Genomic DNA, 15,348 nt, shown 5'->3' on the forward strand with positions numbered 1-15,348 from the left:
CCCCTGCCTTTTCCTCTTTCCCCTCCCTTGTGTCTTTTTACTTTGCTGGAGCTTCACACCAGGACTGAGCAGGGAAGTGTGCTGCTGTTGGGTCTTTTTATTCTGCCTGAACTCTCTCCTCAGGCGTTTACTGTTATAAAACCTGCTTGGCTATAAATAAAAAATAATAAATCTCCAAGCAGGTAAGAGGATGGGAAGATTGAGAGAGTGTGTGTGGGGTCAGCGTGTTTACTCACACTCTCCTGCCTGGGATTCCGCCTGGACAGAGGGAATGGGTGGCTCTGTGGATGTGGATGAAGGTGGCTAAGCAAAGAAGAGGCTGAGAAATGTGCTAGAAACTTTAGTATTTGCCAATTATTCCCGGGGCTGGGGTGGGCAGTGGTGGCATCAGGGCGGCAGATCTGCCAGGAGAGGAGATGGAGCGGGGAGGGAGGACAGGCACCGAGGCGAGCCCGGACCCTCAGCCTGCCTCGGCAATTGGCGTTTTAGTGCAAAACGACCAATGGTGAATTGTTTTAAATGCATTTCACTCCCTTCCCTACTCTCCAGCCTCCCGTAAAAAGTTACCCATAATTTTAAACCTGAAAATTTAGAGAACACTTTTCTTCACAGAGGACCGGTAAGCTTTTAAAAAATATGTATTAATTTTATTTTTATTTTTTTTTTTCCTTTTGGTAAACGACTTTTAAGTTCCAGTCTGTACTTTCACTTCTTGCTTTAGTCTCCCAGAAGCTAAGGTGTTACTTCACCCAGCTTCACAAAATAAAATATAGAAATGAAACCAACTGAGCAGACAAAACAGCAAAACTTTCTGTTTGGGGAAACACATCCTCTGCTGGGGAGCCCTGCCCGGGGCTGGGGCTCCAGCGGTGCCCGGCCGGGCTGGCTCTGCATGCTCAGGGCATGCAAAGCATTAACAGGTACCTGCAAACTTTCAGAGCTCAGATGTAAAACCTGAAATAAAAAAGAGCAGGAGGTGGGTGGGGGGATGTTACAGGGTTGGGGTTTTTTTTTTTGTGGTTTTTTTTTTTTTTTTTTTTTTTTTTTGCAGGAGGACGAAGTCCTTTCCTAACACTAAAACTTTTGCTGCTGCGTTTTAAAAAGCACTTCCCGTACCTGGCTGACAGGTAAGGGGAGCAGGGGTGGTGGTGGCACAGCCCCGTGCACCCCGAAACTGCTCACCCCTTCCTGGAGCAGTGCTGGAGTGACTTCAGGTTTCGGTTAAAAAGATTAAAAAAAAAAAAAAAATTAAAAAAATTTAAAATTTTCGCCCCAAGTATAAACAATCCAGAAAAATTAAAATACTCTCGAAATGAAATAAGCCCGCTGATGCGTGAGGTGGTGTGAGGAAAAAAAAAAAAAAGAGAAGAGGAAAAGAAAAAAGGAGAGAAAATGGAATTAAATTCCAAACCTACCTGCGAAGTCTTGTTTGTAGTTTTGGCCAGAAATGGTGAGAAGAAAAAGCATGAAGAAGCCGCGAAGTGGAGGAGAAAAGGTGAAGGGAGATGCAGCTCCTGGAGAAATTGTAAAAAGCCTTGCAAAGAGTTGTCGGAAGGACCGTTATTCCTGCTGGGCAGGTTAGGACTGATCTCTTTCTGCCACTCCAGGAAACACAAACCTGGGGACGGACTGACGTGTTACGCCTCTTCTAATGACATTTTTTTCTTTTTCTTTTCTGTACGAGCGAGAGGAGAGACCCTGCAACACACGCCACCTATCTTTGTGGGGAGGGATAATTGGAGAGCACCAAACGTGAGCATCATGTGGAAACGTGATCGCCAAGTTTCTCTCTGGGAAAGGATCTGGGATAGATTATACCTTGAAGTCTCCGCGAACGCTTTAGCGGCAGAAATGCAATTCCACCTCCTCCCGCCCGCCCCCCGCCCCGCGCCCGCCCCCCGCCCCGCCGCTCCGCTCCGCGCCGCTCCGCGCCCCGCGGAAACTCAGCGCACCGCATCCCACCCCCCCGGGGGCTGCAGCCCCCTGCCCCGCCGGTGCAACCCTCCCCCCGCTCCCAGCCCGCATCCCTGCCACCCCCGGGGCGCATCCCCGCTCACCGCCCTCCCCGAGGCGCATCCCTGCCCCGGTGTCCCCCCAGCCGCATCCCTTTCCCTCCCCCAGGCGGAATCCCCCGCCCCCTCCCCAGCAGGATCCCGCCGGATCCCCTGCCCCCAGGCTGCATCCCTGCCGCTTCTCCCATCCTCGGGCGGGATCCCTGACCGGGTCCCCCGCTCCGGTCCCCCCCCGGCGGGGTCCCCCCGCTCGCCCGCCCGGCCAGGGCCGCATCCTGCCCGCTCCGTCCGGGCTCTTGCGCCGGGGAAAACTTACCCTAACATAAAGCCTAGAAACTAAACTCTGTTCGGGCACTGCAAATAAGCTCTTGGCTTGTTTTGGTGCGGTTTTATTTTTATCCTTCACGCGTTTCTTTTGGGGCTTTTTTTTTTTTTTTTTTTCTCTCCCCTCCCTTTCATTTCAGCGCTCATCCAGGTTATTTGAATAGTCAGCTAAATCTGATGAAAAAAAAAAAAAAAAATCAGCCGAACGTGCTGAGATCTTACAGTCTATCTGTTTTGTTCACAGATATGGATCAGGGGTGAGATGGGCTCTTTTCTTGGCTCTGCTCTTTCTTGGAAGTAGCTGGATGAGCAGAGAGACAGCGTGGACGAGTAACGCGTGGGGCTGAACTTCAGGGAGGTTACAAGTTTTTCACTTTTTTCAAGTATTAAAATTAAAATAAAATTGCATATAGAAAAAAAAAAAAAAAAAAAAAAAAAAAGAAGGGAAAGAAAAAAAAAAAAAAAAAAGCAGCCCAGACTCCACCTTTGCACTGAAGGGATTGGTTATGCAAATATGGAAGGGGTTTCCTGGCAAATACAGCTTTCTACTGTATGGTTAATTAAATCATCACTCAAAAGCCTTCCAATGTGACGCTTCTGTCGTAATCCAATCAGGTTACGTAGGTCCTAAACAAGAAAGATATTTTCCACATCTGGAAGTCAGCAATTTAGCAAGTACTGCACATTATTAACCAATTCAGAGCCCACTTCCCAGGGGGATAGTTTTTTCTTTTTTTTTGAAGTTTAAGTGTTCTTAACCAACGCTCTGCCGGTTTGTTAATGAAAAAGCCGGTTTACACCGCACGTAATCGAGAAGTAATTCCGAAGTAAGTGGAGGCAGAGCGAGCCGGGGATGCGGAGCGAAGGCGTTCGGCTGCAGAGGGGGCAGATCCGGCTGAGCCGCTCATGCCCAGCTCTCAGCACAGCCCACAGCCGCTCCTTCCTCCTCAAGGAGCTCGAAATCATCTCACTGCAAAGAGAAACTTCGCTTCTTGCCCACTCGCACGGTCCCTTCCCGGGGTAAAAGCCCCAAAGGGCTGCGTTAAAGCGCTGCCAAACAATTTCCCGGCTCGGACAAGAGTTCAGCCTGTTCCAGCACTTGATGTGTTTTTTTTTTTCTTCTCCCCCTCCCGAGGAAAACAGAAACAAATGGCACGCTGATCCCACACCGCACTTTTACTTACATTAAGCTTAGATAAACTGCTCTTGAACTGTGCATTGAAGGTGTGCCTAAAGCGCGAAGCGGAGGGCGAGCAATAGCGGTGGGATCGCGCTCCAGAATGGTCCAGCTCAGGGAACACCTTCCCGGCGGCTCAGCATCGCAAAGCAAGGAAGGGACCCCCTCGCCCCCCGCAGGGTGTCCTTGCAGCTCATCACAGCCACCGACATCTGCCTGCGATTTTTTTTGGTTTTTTTTCTTTTGGTCATCTCTTGGTTAGACGGGAGTGGGTGGCCCTGTGGGATGGGGGATCCCATCCAAATGCCCTCCCGAGCTGGGAAGTGGCACCTCCGGGTGTCCCCATCCTCACCCCCGAGCTGCAGGAGGAGTGGGGAGGGAGAGGCAGGCTCTGGCCGTCTGCTGCCGCTGCAATCCCCAACCAGGCAAAGGTGGCAACGAGCTGCCCTTATCTTTTCAATTCTTATTTTTATTTATATTGATTGTTGTTATTTATAGCTCTGTTTTTGTTCCCCGCTACGAGTCGTCATGGCTTTGTTAAAAGTTTTCTTGCCACTATTCTCTAAAATGCCAGCGTGATTTTCCTGCAGGATGCATGACTTCTCCATGCCTAAACGTACCTGGATACACAGAGACATATCACACGCATACACACACACACACACAGAATGATGATATCTTAATGAAATATATAGCGCAGCGCAAATATCCTGAAATCAGATTCAAGTATTATTAGTTTGAATTAGATCCTCTCAGATCCAGAAGGCACTGCCTATAAATCAAGGGCAGTCTGGCAATTCCTTAAAGAGCTAAACTGAATTTAGATGCATATGATAAAAAGAAAGGGAAAGAAAAAAGTGAATGCTAATTACTGACTTACTCGATTTCCACTCACCCACGTTTTCTAGGAGAAAAAGGAGAAAACCTAAAAACCAACCAACAACTTCTCAAAATAAATTAATCCCATTACAAATTCCTTACATATTGTTCCTACATTTCCAGATTACAAAACGAGGGGATGAACTGGAGATTACGAGAGGCTGCAGCCTGACTCGCAATAGGCAGGAGTGCTGTCGATGGTGTATCAATAAAATATATTTATCTGCAGCCACGCTGAAAAACAAACCCTCAGAGCGTGTGATGATGCTCAAGGGCTTTAAGAAACATGTTGGCATTGTCAGATAATCCCTATTCATAATTTTGCTGGCTGTTCTTTCAGCCCTCAATCTCACAGTTTCCCCAGCTCTGATGTGCCTCCGCAGGGTTTGCTTCAGAGCGATAAAACTGCTCGGATCTTCGCAGGACTGACATAGCACCCAACATTATTAGATGCTATTTTAATGTGAGATGTGGGGCTGTTTGTTGGGGTTTTTTTTCATTTTTAATTTTTGGACACTGGACCTAAACATTTAGCAATCTGCTAAGCCCTTCTGAGATGGAATTTAACCTTAATCCAGGCGATGATTTCCTGCCCGGCTCTGAACTAATAACGGGTGTGCAGCTTCTTTAGGAGATGGGAATAATGACAGGCTATAGATCCTGCCTTTATTGGGGTGGTGCTGGCAGCCCGGATCTCAGTCCCTGCTCCATCAGCATCCCCATGCAGATCCTATCCCCTGCTCTATTTTAAAACTTTTGCACATCCTATCCCCCCCACCCCATCAGTTTAAAAGCAAGCAGAGCCAAAATATCCTCACAAACCCCAGCTCCTTCCTTGTGTACAGCTCCCAGCACCGGGGCTTGGAGGTGGTTTTAAGGGCAGTTCTCTGAGTGCAGGTTTCTGCTCTTTTCCTCAGGTTTTCCTACATGGAAATGCTGCAAGTTGAGATGAGGGTGGGCTGCTCCTGATGCAAACCTGCCTGGTTAAAGCCACAGGAGAAGCCCTCTTGCTTCCAGCTCCTCGGTGGGTTTCCTTTGTCCACCAAAACCTATTGTGGTGAAGATAACCCCGTGTTCCCAACACTGTGTGGATCTGTAGGGCCAGCCAGGGGCAAATCCTGCTGCCAGGGACAAACCCTGCCGTGAGAAAGGGGTTGTGCAGGGAGAGAGCTCCGTGTGACCCCCAGGCACCCAGCTCTGATTGAGAGGGGAGGTGACCAGCCACTGAGGAGGGCTTTGGGACACAGGCCCTGGAGGACCTGAGCCTTTGGCTTTATGGGGACTGGTGGCACGGTCTGAGGGGATGATTCACTGCCTTATTTATTTTGGTGTGTTTGCTTGTCCCCTGGAGGAGGATGAGTAATGGGGACTGTATTTTCTTGCCCACCACATGGAAGGAGGAAAACTGAGGGAATAGGAGCAAAGATGCCATGGCTGATGAGTTTTGACTAATATATTTTAGAGGCTGGTGAAGACAGGTTTAACACCTCTAAGTACATTTCAGATGCTCTGAGGCTTTTCCTTCATGTCTTTCATAGCCAGAATTCTTGACTATTTTCCCTGAAGTGTGGAACCCTTCCTACATCAGGGATTAAACATCCCCGTGTAGGGGACCCAGATGAGATGTGCCCACTTGCAGCCAAGCCTGTGGAGAGCATCCTTCCCTCCCCACAGCCCTGCTCCTCTGAGGGAGCTGCTCCTGCAAGATTTGGGATCCCTGTGGGTTCTGGCTGCTTCTCATGCTCCTGTCTCTGGGGTGTAGAAGATGTCCTTGCCTTGAGAAAGAATTCTGAGGTTGCAAAAAAAAACCAAAAAAACAACCAACCCAAATCAAATAAAAAAAGATGCCAGGGGATTATTTTCTGCAGTCACCTGTGGCAGCAGAGGATAATACAGGCTGGAATAATTCTTGTGAGCAGGGAAGGCCCCATGTGGGCCCAAGATGCTGCTGGATACTTTGGCTCAGTACAGGTGTCCCTATAAACTAAGATTTAGAAAGCAAAGCCTTTATTTTTTTTTCCAGTTTCCACATGGAGGAGAGGGCACAGAAGAGAGGAAGAAAGGGTCAGGGAATGACTCTCCCCCCACCCGCTGATGAGGTATTTGGGAAGAAACCTTTTGAATCAACATTCCCAAAGTTTTCAAGTTCCTCTGCGGAAAACCCATGTAGGGATAGGATACGAGCCAAAAGCAGGGGAAAAAGATTGTCTGGCTTTAATTTATCTATCCCTGGGCATTTCTAACCAGCAGATCACTGTAATATTTGATCTTGTGTGAGTCCCTGAATGTTAAAAGTGAATCTCCTCATATGTTTTTGTTAATTTTGTCATTCATAAAGCCACTTCTGATGGCCTAGAGCTGCTCAGCTGCTGTTCACAACATCTGTGTGTCTGCATCCACAGGTCCCAAAATTTCTTTTCTCACTGGGCAGTGAGCAGTGAGGGACAAGCATCCTCCAGCCACTGTCCCACACCATGAGCTGGAGCAGCTTCTCCTTCTCTTCTGGGATCAATGCTGAAGTTTGGTCACATTTCTTGGCTCAGTTGGCAGTGATTAAAATTCACGGCTCACTTTTGTTTATAGTTGGTTGTTTACTTTGTTGAATTTTTAAAAACTTGTTAGAATGCAATTGAACACAGATTCAACAGTATTTAGGCTTGAAAAATAAAGATGCATTAGAAAGATGCCTATTATGCTTCAGAATTATTAATTGACATTTTTATGATGAATAATTAATCATTTGAATAATTTTCGTATCTCTGATCTGAACACATATTTGCATATCTAATGTCTGATTTTAAATGTGGTTTCTTTAGTTGCATTCTCCCAGGACAAAGACAAGAAGTAACATCCTAATGCAAAACTTTTTTCCTTTGCACTTGTAAAAGTGTGTTTATTGAAATGCAAGTTCCTATCTAGTTATGAAGCTGTTAATAATCTATGCATGACATATATGCATTAATAAGGTGGTGAATCCTCTGGATATGAGCACATTTAGGCCTCATTTTCTTATATGCAGTGGTGAGGTCCCCTGTAATACTTAAACCCATGTGACGTTAAGCTAGGAAACCATAAAGAAATATCTCAGATACACAGTGTTCCTGTCTTGTTTATATGACACTTAGTGAGAAGATCAAAGGTTGTTTCAATTTGAGGTGTTTAAAATATCAGGAACTCTTAATATAAATTTTAACTGTGTCCTCCCAGTGAGCCAACATCAATATTTTCTTGATATATTTTAATATGCCCAAATCATAGCCCCCAAGACCTCACCTCGCTGTAGCTGGTGGTGGTTAAGGAACAGCAGAAGTGCAGATCAGTTGTAAGTTGATCAGCAAAGGGGTGCAAGGGATGGTGCTTGTTGTGCAACCCCACTTGGCACTGGGTTGGTGTGAGCACAGCTCAGCCACAGAGGGAACAGAAAGGAGGAAGGGGCAGCTGGGCAAAACCAGAACCCAAAAGGTAGAAAAACTGAATGAAGGAATGAAAGAAGTAGCCTTTGTTCCACTGCTGCTGCCCATGGGTTAATTGTTACAGCAGCACTGCCTGCCTGGCACCCAAGGAGTTGCCTTCAGTTCTGTGAGAATTTGATTTACTAAGAAATAAAAGGTTTGGAGAATTTTATTTAGTGGCACCTTTAAATGCACAGGGGGCCCAAATATTCTGTGTACAGCCTGTTGGCTCCTTGACGTCATACCGAAGAAGTAAGGTGATGGTTGCTCTAGAAATATCTAAAACTGATGCAGTATTTATATTTAGCAGATTAGAGAAATTACATCAAAATGGAGGCACAAATTCACCACAGTGTTTAAATTTCCTTCGTGCCATTAATACAAGGAACATAGAACACACGCAATGTAAAATGAAAATAAAATCTTTTAACATCTTTTTCTTTTCACAGCAGGTAGTAAAAAATATGTATATTATAAATATATATCTATACATATATATGTGTGTGTACATATATATATATATGCACACATATATATGTTTTTTATTTTTGGTGGAATTATATTATATAGACTATGGTAATGTAGTGGGCAATATCTGACAGACAGATACTGCATAAAGAAACTGTGAAACTCAGTTCTCAGAACAGGCTGGAGTTATACTGAATAGGATGTTTAGCAGTTACATATGCTCAGTGATAACAGATTATTTTTTCTTTCTTTTTTCCTTTTTTTTTTTTTTTTTTTCTTCTAGGAGGGGTTGAATTTGTAAGAGCAAGAGTGGTAAAAAGCTCTGAGCCCAGTGGCCAAAACTGCCACTGCTTTGGCCATCAGGGCAGTGGCAATGCCAGAAAGTTCTTTGCGAAAGGAAGAGGTGGGAATTGGGGTTAAACTTCTGCTTTTTTGGTTCTAAAAGCGGGAGAGAAAGAAAACATCCCTGAGATGCTCCCACAATTCTTTGTAAAGGGAGACATCCCTTCTGGGGCTGGGGTCAGCAGCAGTTCTGGGCTGAAGGCATCCCGTGCTGAGAATCCAGAATGGTTTGGGTGGGAAGGAACCTTAAAGCCCATCCCATTCCACCCCCTGCCATGGGCAGGGACACCTTCCACCATCCCAGGCTGCTCCAAGCTCCGTCCAACCTTGGATGCTTCCAGGGATGGGACATCATGAACATCATCCAATGCCTCTCAGATGTTATTGTACCTTCGTGAGATCAATGGACAGCTCTGTGGAAGACTCATTCACATGGAGATTTTTTTTTTTTGTTTGGGTTTAGGCTGAATATAAATTCACATACATTCATAATTACACAGTAGCCCCTGTACTACCTGTTTGGGACTAGATCAAATTTCCTTTTCCCTGGCTTCCTCAGTGTCACCCTACTTTTCCCACTGACTCCTGATTAAGTTAATGGAGGTGAAATTAGCAGCAAAGAATATGGGTGTAAAGCTGACATTTTGATGTCTATCCAAAAGTTTTGGAGTCGATCGATTGCCCCAATTATTTCTTATCACCGCCCCAGGGAAAACATATTTTTCTTTCCACAACTTCAGGAGATTAGCTGGATATTTTAAAATCTACAGAAACACAAGGGTTACGAAGATATTTAGAAAATCCCAAATGATTTGAAACAATTAGCTGCTGCAGCATAGTTTCCAAAGCAATTAGCTGCTGCAGCATAGTTTCCTTGTGTACAGAATTGCCCAATATCTGGGAAACTGCTGCCGTTCTGCGGGTGGCTGCTGACTGGATCAGATTCCAGGAGAAGCACAGGCACAACCCAGTGACTGCTGCACACCTCAACTGCAGATTTACCCAGGAGCTGGCAGACATCCCCTTTGTCAGGGGTGGCATTGGACTTGCCAGGTCTTCTGTTTGCTTCCCTCTGACTATCAGCATCATCTCCAGCCTGTCTGTGGATAGAGGCTTGGCCAACTGGCCCCTTTCCAAGCCCAAATCTTAGACTCTGGGTTATTAGAGCTGTCAAAAACCAGAGAGAGATTTTTTTTTTCCTCTTCCCTTGCAATGAAAGCATTTTCCATGTTGTCACTCCCTCCCCGATTTATGTTTTAAAAATGTTTCTCGGGAAATTTCCTGACTTGTCCCTGGGTCATTGGAGGGGGTTCAGGTCAGAACTGAATTAAAGGTACCAGCAGTTGGATGAGTTTTTTCTCCCCATGGGTGGTTTTAGGTGCACGTACACTCCTACCAATGCTCCTTACTATATCTCTTCAAACTTGCTCCAGGCAGCATCTAAACTATTTTAAACCTTCCCATCCTTTTTTAACACACATCAGCTATCCTGCTTCAAATCTCTGACAAGGATGTGAAAACCGCAGTGTCAGAACAACTGCTGCTCTCTTCTTGGATTCTGACAAGCAACCTTCAACCTGAAACCCTCTAAAAATGGCTATTTTTATCGTTTCTATGTATTTTTTTTTTTTTTTTTTAATTCAGAACCGACTATATTGATGGTATTCTTTCCCCTTGTTCTGACAGGTTGGAAATGAGTGCAGAAAAGGCACCAGGCAGAATGTGGGAATGCTGTTTGATGTTCACCAAGAGGGTCCACACGTCAGTGGGTCCACCTGCCGATGGGCCTAAAGACAAAGAGGTTGTAAATGGATGTGACTTCCCAAATTCTGAGCTAGGGAGGAGGCAGTGTGGTCTCTGGAATAATTCTGGTGAGTGCCTGAGAGAGCTCCCGAGCCACCACCACCCACCAGCTGTGCCTGGCCACGATGATTTTACCTATGCCAGCGCCTGCCTGCTGGTGGCACTCATTTTTGGGAGGTCTGGAATTTGGAGACAGGAATTTGTAGGGTGGCATTTGGGAGGTAGGAAGCGAGGGGTAAAAAGTCACATCTAAAATTTAGTGCTGGAAAGTGGATCTGGTTTGGAGGTGTGAGCAGCAGGGAAAGCGACACTGATCCACACACGAGGAAGGCAAGCTCTGCCTCGGAGAGAGAAATACAGAGCAGAGACTGAAAACACTGCAAATATTTGTTCTCATTGTCAGATGTTTCTATAAAATCTGTTGTTACTGAATCACTGCTGAAGTTACTGAGCATAAGCATAAGCAGAGGGTGAAAAAAGCTAAGTCTAATTATATGTTTCGTGCCATTTACAGAGGTTTCCAGGGGATTTTCTTTTAATAAAAGTGCAGTGCATCAAAAGGAATAAATCCTACAATTTTGTTATTTACAAATCAGCCGCGTCTGCCGCGAGCTGTCAGACTTATCCTCCATCTTACACCCCTCTCTCCATCTCAAAATGCACCCAGCACACTGATATTTATATCAATACTCTTCAAGTGCCTTTACATTACTATTTGCCCCTTATGTCGTTAAGCAAACAGATCAGAAGAAAATCATCAAAAAGGCATTAAAAAAAATCTGAAAGAAAAATGCAGAGAAAAAACTCCCCATAATATTGGAAAATAAGCAACATAGATGTTTTCCAGATGAAGAGAACAAGTGCCTTTTACATCCCTGCCCACCGATTCCTGAAGATTTTAAATCGGAAGCCTGGCTGGAGATATGATGTAATCAATTAGTTAAAATGATTTACTAACATAAAACATAACACTCTTTCCATGATTAATTTTTATCCCCTTCACATTTTTTTTTTTCCCCTCCACAACCGCTCTGCCCCTTTGTGACTCCAGATTATTTAGCAGTTGACTTCGGCGTTGGGAGTGTTGCATATCAATCCCCGAGACCAAAATATGCCACTCATGTTTTTCCTGCTAAGTAATCTATGGATGCAGCACCTAACCCTGCAGCCCTCCTCTGTGCCTCAAAGAGAAGGGAGATGTGCTGAATCAAGTTGTTGAGGCTGCACTTAGAGCTGGAGAAAAGATGAAAAAAACCAAGAGACTACCTTTGTTCTCATCCATCTTGGCCACTGCCACCATACAGGAAGGTGACAACTGCTTTGGTAATTAAAACTCCGCCTGCAAAAGGTACCAGGAAAAGAAAGAAGTGAAAATAAGATGGTTTCTCACAAGTTTGAATGTACCATGCACATATTGCACAGGCTACAGATGCTTTACAGAGGCCTGGGGCCTGCCTTGCAACAGCCCTGCCATTCCAGGATGAGCCTCTTGCCTCAGCAGCCACTGTCCGTCCAGCCAAATTGTATGATTGCTTTGTGATAGGGATATATGTGGACTGGGGGCTAAATTAAGGACATTAAACTCAATTTCCTTAAGATAGGAGCCAGATTTTAATATTGCAGCTGTCCAGAGGTGAAAGGGTAATGAGGACATGAGGAATTCCTGGACAGGAAAGGGACACTTGGCCCAACGAGTCTGTCCCCCTTCAAGTTTATTACAACACACCTCCCCACGTTGTCGATATATCCTCCAGCCCTGTCTGCCTGTGTAAACATGTCTGGCTATCTCTTCTGTTCATTAATACTTCAGTTCGCTCCGTGGTTTTATTTGACATAATGCCTACTACGCTGTGAGTTGGATCCTCTGCAAGAATTCACTGTTTATTCTTAGACCTTTCATTTTTAATTGGCATAATCTGTTTTATTTTCCTTTTTTAAACTCACCAGATACAGCCACTACCTCAACCTAATTATGAAAATATTAATGTTTAGGTCTTTTTAAAAAAATGATTAGGCTGAGTCTTCGTTTATATAAAGTATCTTTAACAGCCGGAAACAACAATTGCTTCATATCTTATTTCTATTTCAGTCACTAAAGTTCTTCTCTGGAAAAAGGTGATCAGAATTGGAATTACTGGAGAAAAATCTATCACCTCCCTTGTGTGATAAGAGCCCTTTTGATTTGCAGGCAATCCTTTGCTGGAGTGTCCATATCACACTTTATTTATACTGAATTGGCATTGATTCAAAATTGATGTTTGACAGATTCAGTACAATTTTTAAGGTGGAGCGGGACTTTTGGGAGTCAAGTATTAACTTATAATGATATTGTAAAGTCAAGAAATAGCTTTGAAAGCTGGTGGGAGGGAAAAAAAATCTCACAAGGAATTGGTACCATGACAAAGATTTCTAACTGCTAACTGGTCTCCACTTGCTAAAAACCATCTCCCTTTAAATTTTCTGCTTGCAAAGTTGAGAGGGAATTAGCATACAGATGCTTCCTCAGACGTGAAAAAACCTGGGTCTTTCCTTTCCTCTGAGGCAACTCAAAGGAGAATGTCATTAAAGCTCTCAACACAAATAGTGGGGAAAGAAACACAAGCCACAGATAAACCTGAGTGATTTTCAAATTTCAAAGATTGATAGGCTGGTGAAATAAAAACACTTTGGGTGAAGTATGAAGTGGGAAGCAGGCAAAGTAGATCACTGTGATGCAAAATCAAGAAAAGGCTCTTAAGTCTGTTGTTTAAGTGCATCAAAATCCCAGAAATACAATATATTAACAATTATTCTGATATCTAACCATACCCTGTTGCTTAGGGAAGCAACTTGCTCTTATGATGAGCAGAAAGTTTGATTTATTTAGAGATTTTCCCTTGAGAAAAGAGGCACTGCTAGCAAAGGTTGTTTAGGGGAAGAAATTCTGCACCAGTGTTGAGAAACACTGAGGTTTTATTCAGGAACTATGATGGCAGTGCTGGGTGGACAGGGAACTTTGAGAAACTTGGAAACGGAAGAAATATTAGAAATCTCTAGGTTTCAGGCAGGTGAAGAAAGAGTTATGACAGAAATGAAAACATGGACATGCAGCTGGTTAAAAAAATGATCAGTAAACAATATCTGGGAGACACAGAAAGCTTCAGGTTTATATCCAGGATCCACAGTGATAAAAAATACTCTGTAAAAGTGTAAAAAATCCAGCCTTACCGGGGAGCTGGTGATCCAGAGAGGAATCAAAATTGCCACCTTAGGGACAAGACAATGAGAGATATAAAAAACATTTCTCATGGCATCTCTTGGGCACTTTTAGCTTAAAATCTCTTGGTTTTTTTATCCATACTGATAAGATACTGCTCTGAAAAAGTGGAAGTCAGTGTAGTGTCTACCATAGCACCAGACTGCTTTTTGTGAGGGTCCTTCCATAAAGATAATAAAGGAATTATTGGTGAAACGTGTGTCATAATCAGCTGAAATTTTAATCTTTGTACAGTTCTGATAAATCCTCATAAGGCCAAACATTTTCAGTCTTGCTGTTGAAAAAAGATCCATTAAACTGAGGGAAGTAGATGTGGCAGCAATGCCAACAGAATTTCCATCCAGTGTTGGGCAAGTTGAAGAAACAAGAATGTAAAAGTTGGTAAAATTAGTGAAGCCATAGGAGCAGAAGCCATTTTTAGCTGCTGCAGGTTTAAATTAAATACCTGCTGAAATTCTGTGCAGTTACCAGGGGACAAAATGAAACTGAAAACTCTTCAGTTAACCTCATACACTGGGGTGGGTCCATTCAGCCCTGTTCAGAAATTCTTTTATTTCACATTTTTCATCAAAATTTATTGGAAGATGTGTCCTCCTGTCAGGTGAAAGACCTGTCCACTGGACTGGAGCCCTGTTCTTGGGCTTTGTGACTCTGTGCCAGCTTATTTCATGGACCTGGTCAGTTGCTAATGTAAAAAAAATTGGACTGGGAGTGAGGTCCAGGGTCCCCAAAACCACTCCAAGTTTCAGTCAGCACTGAAATTGGCTGCAAATTGTGCTTTTCCAGGGAGGAGATGCTGTTTTAAAGAGGATTTAGGAGCCATAATCTCTTTGGTGCTCCTGAAAAAGCACCAGGAGGGCTGCTGAGCTCCTCCAACACTGCCCTGAGTTGTGGCAGCAGAGAAATCAACTCTGACACTTCTGTCCTGTCCTCTGGTCGCTTTTCTGGCCAGACCTTCCACCCTTGGGACAGGAAGGGACTGCAATGCTCCAGAACTATGTGGGACTTGGGTTCAAGGGACACAGGACTAGCTTTGTCATCTTTACAGTAAACCATAATAATATTCCTGGGATAGAAAGCTTTGCCCAAACATTTACCCATTAAACTGGGATAGGAAAAAAAGGTCGGCTTTTTTTATTTTGTTTTGTTTTTTTTAATTTCAAAAGATTTTAATCACCTCTAAACTCCCCATCTCCTAAGGATTAAGAGACTCAAAGCATCCTCTTATCTATTCCTCCCCTTTTGTTGTAATTCCAGTTGCTCCCTGAGCTCTTCCCTTCTCTCAAGCAGCACCTGGCTTTCCCCCACTCTGTCCCTTCCATAGCACCCTCCAGCAATTCCTCCCCAGCCCTGTGCCCACGTGGAGCTGGCTTTCACGTTTGGCCCTGCCTGAGAAAATCCTGTTTGCTTTTCTCTCTCAGCTGCGGGCTCTGGCACAGCGATCCCGGTGCTGCTGATGCTGCATTTGCTGCTGATCTGGATCTCGCATTTACAGCCCGAGTGAGACAATTGCTGCTACAGCCCCTGTCACTTTTATGTCCCCGGCACGGTTTGATACGTTACCTTTGATATTCTGATTTAATTCTTTTACATAGATTAGAGACCAGACAAGCTCCTAACCTGACCGAGGCACTA

General features: G+C 44.4%; 1 protein-coding gene and 1 long non-coding RNA gene across 3 annotated transcripts in view; one reads left to right on the forward strand and one right to left on the reverse strand.

Moving 5' to 3' along the window:
* ZEB2 (zinc finger E-box binding homeobox 2) overlaps positions 1-2,740 on the reverse strand; it is a 116,317-nt gene extending 113,577 nt beyond the window's left edge. The window contains exons 1-3 of one of the 2 annotated variants that reach the window (XM_086898313.1): positions 2,329-2,740; positions 1,619-1,718; positions 1,416-1,514 (exon numbers count right to left, since the gene is read on the reverse strand). The gene's annotated coding sequence lies outside the window, so the exon portion shown is untranslated. Of the gene's footprint in view, positions 1-1,415; positions 1,515-1,618; positions 1,719-2,057; positions 2,089-2,328 lie in introns of those variants that run through there. The other variant, XM_086898312.1, reaches the window with a different exon arrangement.
* On the forward strand, positions 1,665-7,068 carry LOC111931817 (uncharacterized). The gene is made up of 4 exons (XR_015289428.1): positions 1,665-1,752; positions 5,310-5,416; positions 6,416-6,491; positions 6,795-7,068. It is a non-coding gene; the product is annotated as an uncharacterized LOC111931817 (long non-coding RNA).
* Positions 7,069-15,348: the final 8,280 nt, after the last annotated feature.

The sequence above is a fragment of the Cyanistes caeruleus genome, chromosome 7 (assembly GCF_971803275.1).
Source record: "Cyanistes caeruleus chromosome 7, bCyaCae1.hap1.1, whole genome shotgun sequence".
Taxonomy (NCBI): Eukaryota; Metazoa; Chordata; class Aves; order Passeriformes; family Paridae; genus Cyanistes; species Cyanistes caeruleus.